The sequence below is a fragment of the Lissotriton helveticus genome, chromosome 7 (assembly GCF_964261635.1).
Source record: "Lissotriton helveticus chromosome 7, aLisHel1.1, whole genome shotgun sequence".
In the NCBI taxonomy this organism is placed as follows: domain Eukaryota; kingdom Metazoa; phylum Chordata; class Amphibia; order Caudata; family Salamandridae; genus Lissotriton; species Lissotriton helveticus.
Window position 1 is genome coordinate 1,403,535,195 of NC_136068.1, and position 14,716 is coordinate 1,403,549,910.

A 14,716-nucleotide genomic window follows, 5' to 3' on the forward strand; every position below is an offset into this window, starting at 1 on the left:
GATTTTCTAAAAATTCATCAAGTAACATCAAAACTTGGTTATTATTAACAAATTCAGGGGAATTATAAAAATTAACCAAAAAAATAGTAATTGAATTGGACATTTTTAGCTCAACAACCAAGAAATGCGGGGAGCAAGACTGTAACTGTTTGGCTTTCCCTTTCAGATTAAGTGAAATAAAAGTGGATAGACCACCTTTTGCTCTACCCGATGCGCTTGGCGTAGCTAGAATATTAAAATGCATAAATGCGTCTATCTCGAATTTGTTATCAGTGTCCCATGTTTCCTGTAATATAATGATATCAAAGGATGAGATAAAGCTTAACCAATTTTCATCCTCAGCCTTAGATCTTAATCCTGCAATATTCCAGCTAAGGATCTTACAGTTTTTCCCATTAAAAACACTAGGGTTCTGATTAACGACATTAGTCTGCTCTAGTCAAACCAGATCTTCTGTTGGCAAAAGAGGGGAAAAACGGTTAGACAAAGGGACACTTTCACTATATACATTGATCGGTTGCGATGTCTTTGTGGTGGATCGAGTGACATGCTGGTTGGTAAGTACCGAAGGTCTAGCCTTAGGTTGCATTATAAAATCACATGGTCCTAGAGTTAAGCCAGATTTCCCCCCGGCTAATTTATGTGTAGGAAAGTTAATTTTTTGGGCCCCCCTTGGTGGGTAAAAGTAGCCCACAGGTAGTGGTCTAATATCATTGTTAATTATGGGTGATCCATCCCATAACAGTTTATCAGCCACTCCTATAACTGAGAAGTTAACAACTATACAGTCTCCTTTGATATTCTTAATTCCATGTCCAACCCACCCTACCCTTCTAGCCATGATAATGTGAGGGGTGATATCTAGTTCGCCACTTGAGTATTGCTTGCACCATCCTTTCGTTTTATGTAATAGATCTGTGGTAGACTCTTTCTCCTTCTGGAGCAGTGGTGGGACTCCGCATATCACTGCTACGTACGGAACTGCTTGAGGAGGAAGGTGCAGTCTAGCAGTGTTGGTTAGACTGTGGTTGTGCAAATTATTATGGCTTATAACAGTTTTGCTCTGTGTGATAGTCTGAGAGATAACACCACCATTTGGCACACTGTCTGTGGCTAACGAAGAGGTTGGTGGGTCCATACTATGTTGAGGTTGTACATTAGACGGAGTAGTTTAGTTGTGGTACAGTCCATTGGCTCCACAGTGTTAGGAACATTAGACTTGGCCTTTGGAATATCTTTTAACAGCTGCTCTTTAGCCCGAAAATCATTTATAAATGTGTCGATTCTCTCGCACCTTTTTAGCAGTCCTGCCAGACAACTGTTCAGGCAGTCCACAATATCTTTGCCAATTTCTTCCAGTATTGGCTCGAGGCGAGCAGTCACCAAGTCCTCCAGTTTGTCCCCCATTATTGAGCAGATATCCTTAACAAGATCCTGATGGTTGGGAATAGGGGCACCTTTCTTTTCAAATGACTTAACTTTCTCTGTGGGGCTGTTAGGAGTCATCGACCGGCCCAGCTCCCCTTTCTCAGTATGATGATCTACTAAGTTTGTTATATTGGGGCTGTTGGGTGGCAACTCCTCCGCCGGCGGCATCACTGCCGAGGGGTGTTGGGAATACTCAATGTCAGTGACAATGGGGTTAGAAGCTTTACCCAGTTCCAGTTCTTTCTCGGCGTTAGCAATTTTTTGATTAATGGCTCCTACTGCCGATGTAAGATAGGAAATAATAGTATCCGCCTTGCGTGGTACTTTAGCATCTTTAACCCCCTTCCCCTCTGGTCCCAAGAATTTACGCTTACCCATTTACCGTGCCAAGAGGGGTGGCCCAGCCCGGCCTCTTCTGGCCCCTGACGGCCACAGACGGCCCCGCCCTTGTCCCGGGCTTCTCCCGCGCGCGACTGGCGTGGCGAGGGGAGTGTCAGCCTTTTGCTAGCGCCTCCTGGCGCTTTTGGCGCGTCACGGGCGCGCTGCCGCCCCAGAGGCTGCTGGGGCATGTGGTCCGGTCTGTCCCGGTGTTGTGGGTTGTCGCACTGCCGCCGTTTCCCTCACGGCTCTGCCCGGTGGCTAGGCAAGGTGAGTGAATGCCTTCTGGTGTCCCCCCTGGTCTCGCGGGGGTCAGCCTTTTGCTAGCGCCTCCTGGCGCTTCTGGCGCGTCACGGGCGCGCTGCCGCCCCAGAGGCTGCTGGGGCGTGTGGTCCGGTCTGTCCCGGTGTTGTGGGTTGTTGCACTGCCGCCGTTTCCCTCACGGCTGTGCCCGGTGGCTAGGCAAGGTGAGTGAATGCCTTCTGGTGTCCCCCCGGGTCACTAGAGTGGATGAGCTAAAGGTTTTGGAATTTTTGCAAGCATGAGTGCCTCTGACACTTCTTGACTGACTCCGTACTCTTGTCCTGCGTTGGATAATCTAATCATCATTGGGGATCAATCATCGGTGACTTTGGGAGCTAAATGACTCTGCCACACTATCTAGTCAGTAAGGAGATTGGGGGTTCTTCAAAGTCTGATATCACTGAGGTATGTGGAAAGAAAGTCTACCTGCGCCTATTATAATTGATAAACAATGCACTATTTAGTGTTCATAGTTCGGTTTGTGCAGATTTGTCCCTGCAACAGTAGTAGAATGGATTGTCCTCCTATCCAAACCAAAAGTAAAGTAGTATCTTATTCTTTCTTGGTGGTCATTCACCTTTTTATTGTTGGCAATTGTCAAAGCATAAACATTTAGAAGACTTGAAAAGACATTATGGACAATCCCAGAGGACTGCACTCAGTGCATAGAGCAGCTATTGCTGACTAGAATGGGAGTCCAATGGAATTGCCAAATGTGCAATCTTAGTTAGCTACACAGACAGACTAATAAGAATAATCTAGTAATACCACAGGGAGTCATAGTCGAGGCAGGATAAGAATTTAGATCCAGTCTACAAGAAGATCAAAGACGATTTAGAAAAAATCGAATGAGGAACGCTAGGAAAAAATAGGTACTCTATATTAAAATTAAAACTTACTGGGTCCAGCAAAGGAGCCCTCGCCTGCCCGATCCTGGCCTGCATCCTCCTGAACAGCACCCTCCTCCTCCTCCTGTGTCCTCTTGCCCTTGGGGGGAGCTGATGTACAACATGAAAGAAAGAAAGACCAGAAAACATGGATGAGATTTGTCAACCAAATCAAATATTTCAAAAGAACAATAACAAAATATTTTGGAGAAATAGCAAATAGATAGACAACTATTCCACATGATATATTGACCAATCTCATATGGTATACTACGTTATTCGTATTGCCTGATTTGCGGACCGTTGACTTTGAAAGTTCCTATGTAACTCACTAAACAGACTACTAAGGTAGGGAGACGGTGGCAGTGTCCCCCAGACCCGCTGCTGTGCCTGAGAGCGTCAGTTACTTGTTCAACAACTGTGGTAAATACAGGGGGCTGCGAGAAGCGCCACTTATAGCGGACTGATTTTAGAGTCGGTTATATTTTTAATACTGTATATTATGATTTTAATTGGACAGACTCACTTGTTCAACTGAAACAACTTATTCTCTCCCTCTGAATCTCCTGGGCTCGATCTTGCCGCCTGCCCGCCTCGTTCCGACCCGGCAATAGTGCCGTTGTGCGGAGGGCGGACAGGCAAGAGCCAGGTAGACAGCACTTCCGGTTTCCCGGAGTTGAGGTTAGCGCTCTAGTGGCTACCTCACTCCGGGCTATTTAGGCCGTCCTGACCCTCGAGCCAGCGCGGTAGGGAGACGGTGGCAGTGTCCCCCAGACCCGCTGCTGTGCCTGAGAGCGTCAGTTACTTGTTCAACAACTGTGGTAAATACAGGGGGCTGCGAGAAGCGCCACTTATAGCGGACTGATTTTAGAGTCGGTTATATTTTTAATACTGTATATTATGATTTTAATTGGACAGACTCACTTGTTCAACTGAAACAACTTATTCTCTCCCTCTGAATCTCCTGGGCTCAATCTTGCCGCCTGCCCGCCTCGTTCCGACCCGGCAATAGTGCCGTTGTGCGGAGGGCGGACAGGCAAGAGCCAGGTAGACAGCACTTCCGGTTTCCCGGAGTTGAGGTTAGCGCTCTAGTGGCTACCTCACTCCGGGCTATTTAGGCCGTCCTGACCCTCGAGCCAGCGCGGTAGGGAGACGGTGGCAGTGTCCCCCAGACCCGCTGCTGTGCCTGAGAGCGTCAGTTACTTGTTCAACAACTGTGGTAAATACAGGGGGCTGCGAGAAGCGCCACTTATAGCGGACTGATTTTAGAGTCGGTTATATTTTTAATACTGTATATTATGATTTTAATTGGACAGACTCACTTGTTCAACTGAAACAACTTATTCTCTCCCTCTGAATCTCCTGGGCTCGATCTTGCCGCCTGCCCGCCTCGTTCCGACCCGGCAATAGTGCCGTTGTGCGGAGGGCGGACAGGCAAGAGCCAGGTAGACAGCACTTCCGGTTTCCCGGAGTTGAGGTTAGCGCTCTAGTGGCTACCTCACTCCGGGCTATTTAGGCCGTCCTGACCCTCGAGCCAGCGCGGTAGGGAGACGGTGGCAGTGTCCCCCAGACCCGCTGCTGTGCCTGAGAGCGTCAGTTACTTGTTCAACAACTGTGGTAAATACAGGGGGCTGCGAGAAGCGCCACTTATAGCGGACTGATTTTAGAGTCGGTTATATTTTTAATACTGTATATTATGATTTTAATTGGACAGACTCACTTGTTCAACTGAAACAACTTATTCTCTCCCTCTGAATCTCCTGGGCTCGATCTTGCCGCCTGCCCGCCTCGTTCCGACCCGGCAATAGTGCCGTTGTGCGGAGGGCGGACAGGCAAGAGCCAGGTAGACAGCACTTCCGGTTTCCCGGAGTTGAGGTTAGCGCTCTAGTGGCTACCTCACTCCGGGCTATTTAGGCCGTCCTGACCCTCGAGCCAGCGCGGTAGGGAGACGGTGGCAGTGTCCCCCAGACCCGCTGCTGTGCCTGAGAGCGTCAGTTACTTGTTCAACAACTGTGGTAAATACAGGGGGCTGCGAGAAGCGCCACTTATAGCGGACTGATTTTAGAGTCGGTTATATTTTTAATACTGTATATTATGATTTTAATTGGACAGACTCACTTGTTCAACTGAAACAACTTATTCTCTCCCTCTGAATCTCCTGGGCTCGATCTTGCCGCCTGCCCGCCTCGTTCCGACCCGGCAATAGTGCCGTTGTGCGGAGGGCGGACAGGCAAGAGCCAGGTAGACAGCACTTCCGGTTTCCCGGAGTTGAGGTTAGCGCTCTAGTGGCTACCTCACTCCGGGCTATTTAGGCCGTCCTGACCCTCGAGCCAGCGCGGTAGGGAGACGGTGGCAGTGTCCCCCAGACCCGCTGCTGTGCCTGAGAGCGTCAGTTACTTGTTCAACAACTGTGGTAAATACAGGGGGCTGCGAGAAGCGCCACTTATAGCGGACTGATTTTAGAGTCGGTTATATTTTTAATACTGTATATTATGATTTTAATTGGACAGACTCACTTGTTCAACTGAAACAACTTATTCTCTCCCTCTGAATCTCCTGGGCTCGATCTTGCCGCCTGCCCGCCTCGTTCCGACCCGGCAATAGTGCCGTTGTGCGGAGGGCGGACAGGCAAGAGCCAGGTAGACAGCACTTCCGGTTTCCCGGAGTTGAGGTTAGCGCTCTAGTGGCTACCTCACTCCGGGCTATTTAGGCCGTCCTGACCCTCGAGCCAGCGCGGTAGGGAGACGGTGGCAGTGTCCCCCAGACCCGCTGCTGTGCCTGAGAGCGTCAGTTACTTGTTCAACAACTGTGGTAAATACAGGGGGCTGCGAGAAGCGCCACTTATAGCGCACTGATTTTAGAGTCGGTTATATTTTTAATACTGTATATTATGATTTTAATTGGACAGACTCACTTGTTCAACTGAAACAACTTATTCTCTTCCTCTGAATCTCCTGGGCTCGATCTTGCCGCCTGCCCGCCTCGTTCCGACCCGGCAATAGTGCCGTTGTGCGGAGGGCGGACAGGCAAGAGCCAGGTAGACAGCACTTCCGGTTTCCCGGAGTTGAGGTTAGCGCTCTAGTGGCTACCTCACTCCGGGCTATTTAGCCACGCCCTTCCCACAAGCGCGCAGCGGTTGCGCGCAGGGGGCGCCTTCGAGCGCGCCTAAGAAGCGCCGAAGAAAAGCCCGTCTGCGCCCGTCCGCGACAGGACGGGGCGCGGGGCGATGGACCCTGGCTCTGTCCCACAAACCGTTACCGGTAAGAACTCCCAACCCCTTCCTTATTCATCCCGTCTCTTACGTAGCCTAAGACCTGTCACATGTTGTAACACAATCATACCCTGGCATCGCATTGAGGCAGCTTACTCTTGCCCTGAATGTCGACATCTATCTATCACCAACGTGTCTTCTGCGGACCGTCATACCTCAGTCAAGGGTTTGAAAAGCTTCTTGTTAAACGTACGTTCCCTACCTAAACATCAGCATCAGGTCTGGGACCTAATACACTCAATCCAACCGGACATATGTTTCCTTGTGGAAACCTGGTTGAAACCCCACACTGTCACAGCCATTGCAATGGGGATTCCCTCTGGCTATAAGATCAAACACCTTGACAGAGACATTAAAACCGGAGGTGGTTTAGCGATCATATACAGGGATCATATACACTGTACTATTATTGAACAACACTCAAACGCGCAATTAGAAACCCTGCTTTTTAAATTTCATTTAACTAATCATTTTACCTGGAAAGGGGCTTTGGTCTATCGACCCCCAGGAGCAGATCCCAACTTTGCACTCTCTCTCCAAGAAATCTTAGCCCGACATATTAAATCAAAAGAAGACTTTCTGCTTCTAGGCGATTTTAATATACATGTTGACCAGCCACTGTTGACCGAATCCATGGCTCTAATTACAGATTTACTGAATTTGGGCTTGGAATTAAAAAATCATGGACCTACTCATACAGGGGGACACATGCTCGATCTTATCTTCTCTAACTCTACCAAAATAAACTGTTCTTTGGCCACCAGCATATCGTGGACCGACCACTCCTTGCTGGAATTCACTCTCCCTACTCCTATGAGACCTATTAAGAATGTCCCCCCCCCCCTCTTGGAGACGTCAATGGCACAAAATTAATATTGATACGGCTCATGAGGTATGGATAGATCCCATTTTTCTGGAGTCAGATACAGCAGATACTGCATTAGTCAAACTCAATGAATCTATCAAAAAAACCATTGACACCATTGCCCCCCTAAAAAGACACAAACAACACCTAGTATCAAAACAAGAAAAATGGTATACAAAAGAACTGAGAGCAGAGAAACAAAAATGTAGACGTCTCGAGAAAGTCTGGAGAAAAACTAAAACTGATAACAACCGTCTGATTTTCCTAAAGGCCCAATCAGAATACTATAAAAACATTAAATCAGCAAGGAAACTACAACTGACACTACAAATAGAAGAAGCAGGTAACAGCCCTAAAGAACTTTTTAATATTTTACAAAACTTTATAAAACCCACAGCGTGTGAAAGTTCAGACGACTTTTCACAGGAATTGTGTGATAAAGTCTCGCTGTTCTTTGAGGACAAAATCAACACTATCTATGAAAAGATATTAGCTGCCAACAATATCAGCAAAAGTCAAACTAAAATTGGTCCCACCGCTATTTCTGTTTTAGACAATAAAACCTCCCTGACGCTTTTCCCTCCCATCACTCATACAGAGCTCCTTACTCTCTGTACTCATATTAAAACAGGATCCCCTAATGACCTGGTACCGGCTAAAATGGTCGGCCCTTTGATCCCTTTATTAGGTCCCCATATTCTGGAAATGGTAAACATCTCCCTCAAAACAGGCCAAGTCCCAGCAGATTGGAAAAAGGCAGTGGTGAACCCAATAAGAAAGAAGGCTTCATCCCCCTGGACAGACCTATCCAACCTGCGTCCCATCTCCCTCCTACCTTACCTAGGCAAGATCACGGAGAAGCACGTGAACACCTATCTCTCGAAACACCTTGAAGCGACGGAAGGCCTGGACCATTCCCAATCTGGGTTCAGGCCTAACCACAGCACAGAATCAGCACTTCAGACAGTGACCAATAACATCAAAATGGCACTGGATGATGGTTGCTCTATGGTTCTGGTGCTGTTGGACCTTTCCGCCGCTTTTGATACGGTGTCTCACAAGGTGCTTCTCCATCGCCTGAAGGAGGTAGGAATAGAGGGAGAGGCTTTGGCATGGTTGGAGAGTTTTCTGTCCGGGCGTTCCCAAGAGGTTAGGCTGGGCTCCCACAAGTCCACCTATCGGGAGCTCAATAAGGGGGTGCCACAGGGCTCCTGTTTGAGCCCGACACTCTTCAACATATATGTGGCCCCCCTTGCCAACCTAGCAAGATCTTTCGGGTTCACCCCTGTATCCTACGCTGACGATACCCAACTTCTTTTTCCCTTCAAAACTCTCACACCTGCAATAAAAAAATCTTTTGCAGAGGGGATGAGAGCCATTGCAGACTGGATGTCATCGAATTGTCTGCAGTGCAATGTCGGGAAAACAGAGGTTGTGTTGTTCGGCCAAGCAACAACACACTGGTCCTCTGACTGGTGGCCTCTGGAACTTGGCCCTGTTCCTACCCCCAAGGTTAAGGTCAAGAACCTGGGAGTTATGTTTGACCAACAACTCATTTTTAAGGACCATGTCAATCAAGTAGCCGGCACCTGCTTCCGGGCTATAGGGATGCTCAGACGTGTCTTTCCCTATCTCCCGGATCACCACAGGAAAACCCTGGTGCAGGCTCTTGTTATTAGTAGGATCGACTACTGCAACGGATTGCTCCAAGGAGCTAATGAAGAGCAAATCAAGAAATTGCAGGTCATTCAAAATACGGCCGCAAGGATTATCATGAATGCTCCTCCTAGGACTCCATCCTGTCCCCTATTGTCTCAGCTTCACTGGCTCCCTGTGAAGAAGCGTGTTCATTTTAAGACCCTGTGTATCATACACAAGAGTCTAATGGGGATGGGCCCGAAGTACTTTATAGATATTTTCAAGCCTTACACCCCAGGACGCTCTTTGCGCTCTAGCGACCAACTTTTACTTAAAGTACCCAGAATTAAGAAGGCCAGGCAAGGTGGACGTGCACTGGCCCACACTGGACCTGTCCTATGGAACTCACTGCCGCTCGAACTAAGGTCAATTACCAACCACATGATGTTTAGGAAAAACCTCAAGACCCTTCTGTTCCCCAGCTACTAACTGCCCTCCCATCTTTGGACACAGTTTCTTACTCTCTCAATACTCGCAGTTATAGCGCGGAGATACCCCTTCGGGGGTCTAGTCTGGCGCTTTATAAGCATATAAAATAAAATAAAAATAAATAAAAAGGTTTGCCTAGGCCTGGCAGGCAGCAGTCCGCAGCACGCGAAGTGACAGACAAAGTCCATCGTGCTTGCAGATCAGTGAATACTCAAACTATCAATCCACCGACCACCACCACTATTTCTTCTTATAGCCATGTGTCTAAAGGAAGTACTGGACTTCAGTCTGTTGGGGCTGATTTAGAAGTCCTTGCGGCTCATTTTCCTCCATTGTTGCGTGACTTTTGTGACGCAGCGGCAGAACAAAAGAGGCGCCATGGTGCGGCGTATATAAAAAAAAAATGACGCATATGGGAGATGTATCACGTTGTAAAGCCCTGCGCCATCAGGGGGCGTTCCGGCGCAAGGGAGGGCGTTCCTGCGCAGGAACGAATCCTAAAAGTGGCTGAGGGAAATCTACAAGATGTCAATCAGTCACTTTTAGGACAATGATGCGTGACTGAAACACTGCGCCTGCTTGAAACCGACGTACGGCTTGATGCAGCATTAGGGAGATAGGGCACCCCAGAGCATTGCTGGAGCTGCGCCATCGTTGGCACGCAACTCCAGCAATGCGCCGCCTTTACGGCACAGATGCGTAAGGCTTCTGTGATGTTTTGGGCCCATGGGTGGTGGTGGTGGCATGGCGCACAATTACTGCCGCATCCCTGCTACTTTGCAGGGATGCGCCGGTAATTGAAAATATGACCCTTAGTGTCTAGCATTACGCAGTTCTTTACACTACACTCATACATAATTTCTCAGGCCAATGAAATGAACACAAAATACAAAACAAATAAGCATAGTAGCAAGCAAGGCTACTGAGAAGGAGAGCAGTGCACCTGAAATGCATAGAAGATTTTGAAATATAATTTACCTACAATGTAATCGGCAGCATTATTGCTCTTGGTAAAGAACAAAGATTTGCAAATAACAGAGCCGGATAAAACAGAGTAGTGATGAAATAGCTAGAAATAGCTACTACTACTCACCAAGCCCGGGGACCTTTACGCCGAGCGCGTCCAGCAAGTCGCGTTCCCGGTCCATGACATCCGTCCAGCGGTGGGTGGCCTGGTTATAGGTGCGCCGGACCCCAGAGAGCTTAAACATGGACCGGCACACCTTCTCCCACCGCTTCCGGCGCTCCCGGATGCCATAGCCGGTTGCGATCTTGCCGCCTCCCAGGATGGTCTTGGGGAGGCGGCGCTGGACGTGGAATATTAGTGCAGCCACCTCCTCCGCGCTAAAGATCTCCCGTGGCATCACTAGCTCCCCCCTCAAACGCCCGCACGGGAGCCAGGCACGGGGTGCGGGACCCTTCCCCTTCTCAGGGTGCTTCCCGGCTCCCTTTACCATGGTCTGGGCAGAAATTAATGTAAATAATAAAGAAGAAATAGAATAGGGAAGAAGAAAAGGAAAGAGTTTAAAAAAGTAGTTTAAAATTAACAAAAAGTAGCAGAAAACACAAAAATATAGAGCTAGAAAAATAGAGGGATAGATAATAAGTAAAATAGATAAAAAAAAACTTCAAACAAGCAAAGGATGGCACAGATTCAGAGAGGATACAGAAAGCATGCCCAGAACCATAGCAATGAATGAGAAACAAGATGGCCACGCCCGTTCACGACCGCATGGGTTAGTTCGCGTGAGATTTTCCTCGCGATCACGCGCGAAATTGTACTAGCGAGCAGCACACTTTGCGAGATTACACATAGCGGCCGGAAACGGAATTACGTCACGCAAACAAGATGGCCACGCCCGTGTACGACCGCTAGGGTAACTTCGCAAACGTATCGCTACAAGCGCCTTGCGAACATGCAAAAAATCACGCAAACATACACGCCGCAAAAAAAAAAATAGTGTATTCGCACGCATTCGCGGCTTCCTAAATCGATCTCGCACGGATTTGCGCCCCGCAAATGGCGCGAAATTGCAGAAAAACGATTTTTGCTAAACTGAAAGCAATCAGCAGGTGCAAAAGTTCAAACTAAACATTAGTAACCATTCACTCTAGTGCTTCCTGAGGGGCCCCTCCAGAGTTCAGTTGCCTATTTGCAACTATTCTATGACCCTGCTATGACCCAAACAGCAGGCTCATAGAATAGCTACAAGTAGACCATAAAGGTCCTGTGAAAAAAAATTTCACTGCAACAGAAAGGAAATTACAGATAAGGAAGGAAGCAGGTGCCAGCCAGACTGGAAGTTTCAAAATTACTGACACATTAATGACCCCCAAATTAATTCATGGCAGTTGAAGAAGGGCAGGTGTGCTTGCTTTCACTGCAACAGAAAGCAAATTACAGATAAGGAAGGAAGCAGGTGCCAGCCAGACTGGAAGTTTCAAAATCACTGACACATTAATCAACCCCAAATTAATTCATGGCAGTTGAAGCAGGGCAGGTGTGCTTGCTTTTTTCACCCCCATAATCTACAGTGATAAACAAACCTAATGGGTGGCAGTGAGGATGTACCAGAGGGTGGCATGGGTGTACCAGAGGGTGGCAGTGGTGAAACAGAGGGTGCTGTGAACCTGTGATGATAAACCAGACGTAGAAACAACATAGTCGCGGCCGTTGCTAGCCGACAAGTAAGTTCGCAATTGCGAACTGGTCCACAAATCCTCGCGAACACAAAAAACACAAAAATCCGCAAATCCGCGAGAGTTTGCGGATTTTGCGGATTGCGAATCCGTAAATACGCAAATTCGCGTACGCGAGATCCGCTAGATCCGCCCATGCTTAAACCTCGCCAACCTCGGCCTCAGACAACTCGTCTCAGCTCCCACCCATGCCGCCGGCCACACACTTGACCCCATCTTCTCCACCAATACCCACCTCTCCTTCGACCACACCACTAAACTCCACTGGACCGACCATCCCTGCATCCATTCCACCTTCAACAAGGTCACCACGCACCACGGCACCCAACAGCCGCCCCGCCGCTGCTGGAGCAAAGTCACAGAGGCCCAGCTGACCACCACCCTTGCCCAGAACCCACCCACTGACCACACCGACCCAGACGTCGCCGCCCACAATCTCAGACAGTAGATCAGCGACTGCGCTAACACCCTCGACCCGCTCAAGAAACCCTCCAACAGCCTTACCAGCAAGAAAGCCACCTGGTTCACTGAAGAGCTCCAGACCTCCAAACCTGCCGAAAACTGGAGTAGAAATGGCTCCACGAACAAACACCAGTCACCCACGTAGCCCACAAGGACGCCACCCACAGACATCACCACCTCATCAGATTCGCCAAGAAATCTTCCTTCAAAGCCCGCCTAGACAACAACGCACACAACAGCAAAGACCTCTTCAGCATTGTGAAGGAACTCTCCAACCCCAGCGCCAGCGCCAACGACATCCCGCCCTCACAAGAACTGTGCAATGCACTGGCCACCTTCTTCCACCACAAGATCTTGGACATCCACGACAGCTTCAACATCCCGACCGATAACAACAGGCCACACCCACCCGACAAACACCACCCGCATCAACGGCCTGACCTCCTGGACCAATGTTACAGACGAAGAGATACGCAAGGTCATGAACTCCATCCACTCAGGATCACCATCAGACCCCTGCCCACACCACGTATTCAACAAAGCAGACGCAGCCATCGCACCCCAATTACGGAGAGTCCTCAACATCTCCTTCAAGACATCTACATTCCCGGAAAGCAGGAAGCACGCCGAGATCAACGCCCTTCTCAATAAGCCCAAGGCGGACCCACAAGGACCTCAAAAATGTCTGGCCCATCTCCCTGCTCCCGTTCCCGGCGAAGGTCATCGAGAAAATCATCAACATACGATTGACCCGCCATCTTGAGGACAACAACATGTTAGACCCATCCCAGTCCGGATTCAGAAGAAACCACAGCACCGAGACAGCCCTCATCGCCGCCACAGACGACATCAGGCGCCATCTAGACAATGGCGAAACATCAGCCCTCATCTTCCTGGACCTGTCAGCCGCCTTTGACACGGTTTGCCACCACACACTAAAGATACGCCTCCCAGAAGCCGGAATCCAAGAGATGGCCCTCAACTGGCCCACGTCCTTCCTCACTGGCAGAACCCAGAGTGTCCGCCTCCCACCTTTCCGTTCTGAAGCTACCAACATCATCTGCGGCTTACCCCAGGGCTTTTCCCTCAGCCCGACACTGTCCAACATCTACATAGCCCCCCTCGCACAAGTGGCCCGCCAGCATGACCTATGCCGATGACACCCAGCTCATCCTCTCCCTCACCAAGGACTCCCACACTGCTAAAACCAACCTGCATAAGGGTATGAAGGCCGTTGCCGAATGGATGAGGAGCAGCCGACTGAAGCTGAACTCAGACAAGACGGAGACCCTCATCCTCGGACCAGCACCATCAGCCTGGGACGACTCCTGGCGGCCACCACGCTGGGAGGAGCACCAACACCCACTGACCACGCACGCAACCTAGGAATCATCCTCGACTCCTCCCTCTCCATGTCGAAGCAGGTAAGCACCGTCTCCTCCTCCTTCTACAACACCCTCCGCATGCTCCGCAGGATCTACAAGTGGATCCCCACTGAAACAAGAAGAACAGTGACCTAGGCCCTTGTCAGTAGCAGACTAGACTACGGCAACACACTCTATGCAGGAATCTCAGCCAAACTCCTATGACAACTACAACGCATTAAAAATGCCTCCGCCCGTCTGATCCTCAACATCCCTCACAGCAGCCACATCACCCCCACCTAAGAGACCTACACTGGCTCCCCATCGACAAAAGGATCACCTTCAGACTACTCATCCACACACACAAAGCAATACACCACACCGGAACCAGCCTACCAGCCTACCTTAACAGCAGACTCAGCTTCTACACCCCCGCCGTCAACTCCGCTCTGCCAGCCATGCCCTCGCTGCTGTTCCTCGCATCCAACGAGCAACCTCCGGCGGCAGATCTTTCTCCTTCCTCGCCGCCAAGACCTGGAACACCCTGCCCACCCTCCTGCGGCAGACCCAAGACCTACTCACCTTCAGAAGACTTCTCAAGACCTGGCTCTTCGAAAAGTAGCAGCACCCCCCTTCCCAGCGCCTTGAGACCCCCGCGGGTGAGTAGTGCGCTCTACAAGTAGACTGATTGATTGATTAGAGTACTGCAAGGAGAGTACCTGGGTGAATGTGTTTGGGTTTTGGTGCAGCAAATGGTTTAGTGCATGGTGCTGAATGGGTCACTAGAGGAGTGTAAGGGGAGTGACAGGGTGTTTTTCCTGGAAGTGTATGGATACTGACTGGGGAATTAAAGGTGTGAAAGACAAGTGTGTAGGTGGTTAGAGGAATGCATGCATAGTGAATAGGCGTTTGAATCAGTCCATGTGCTAAG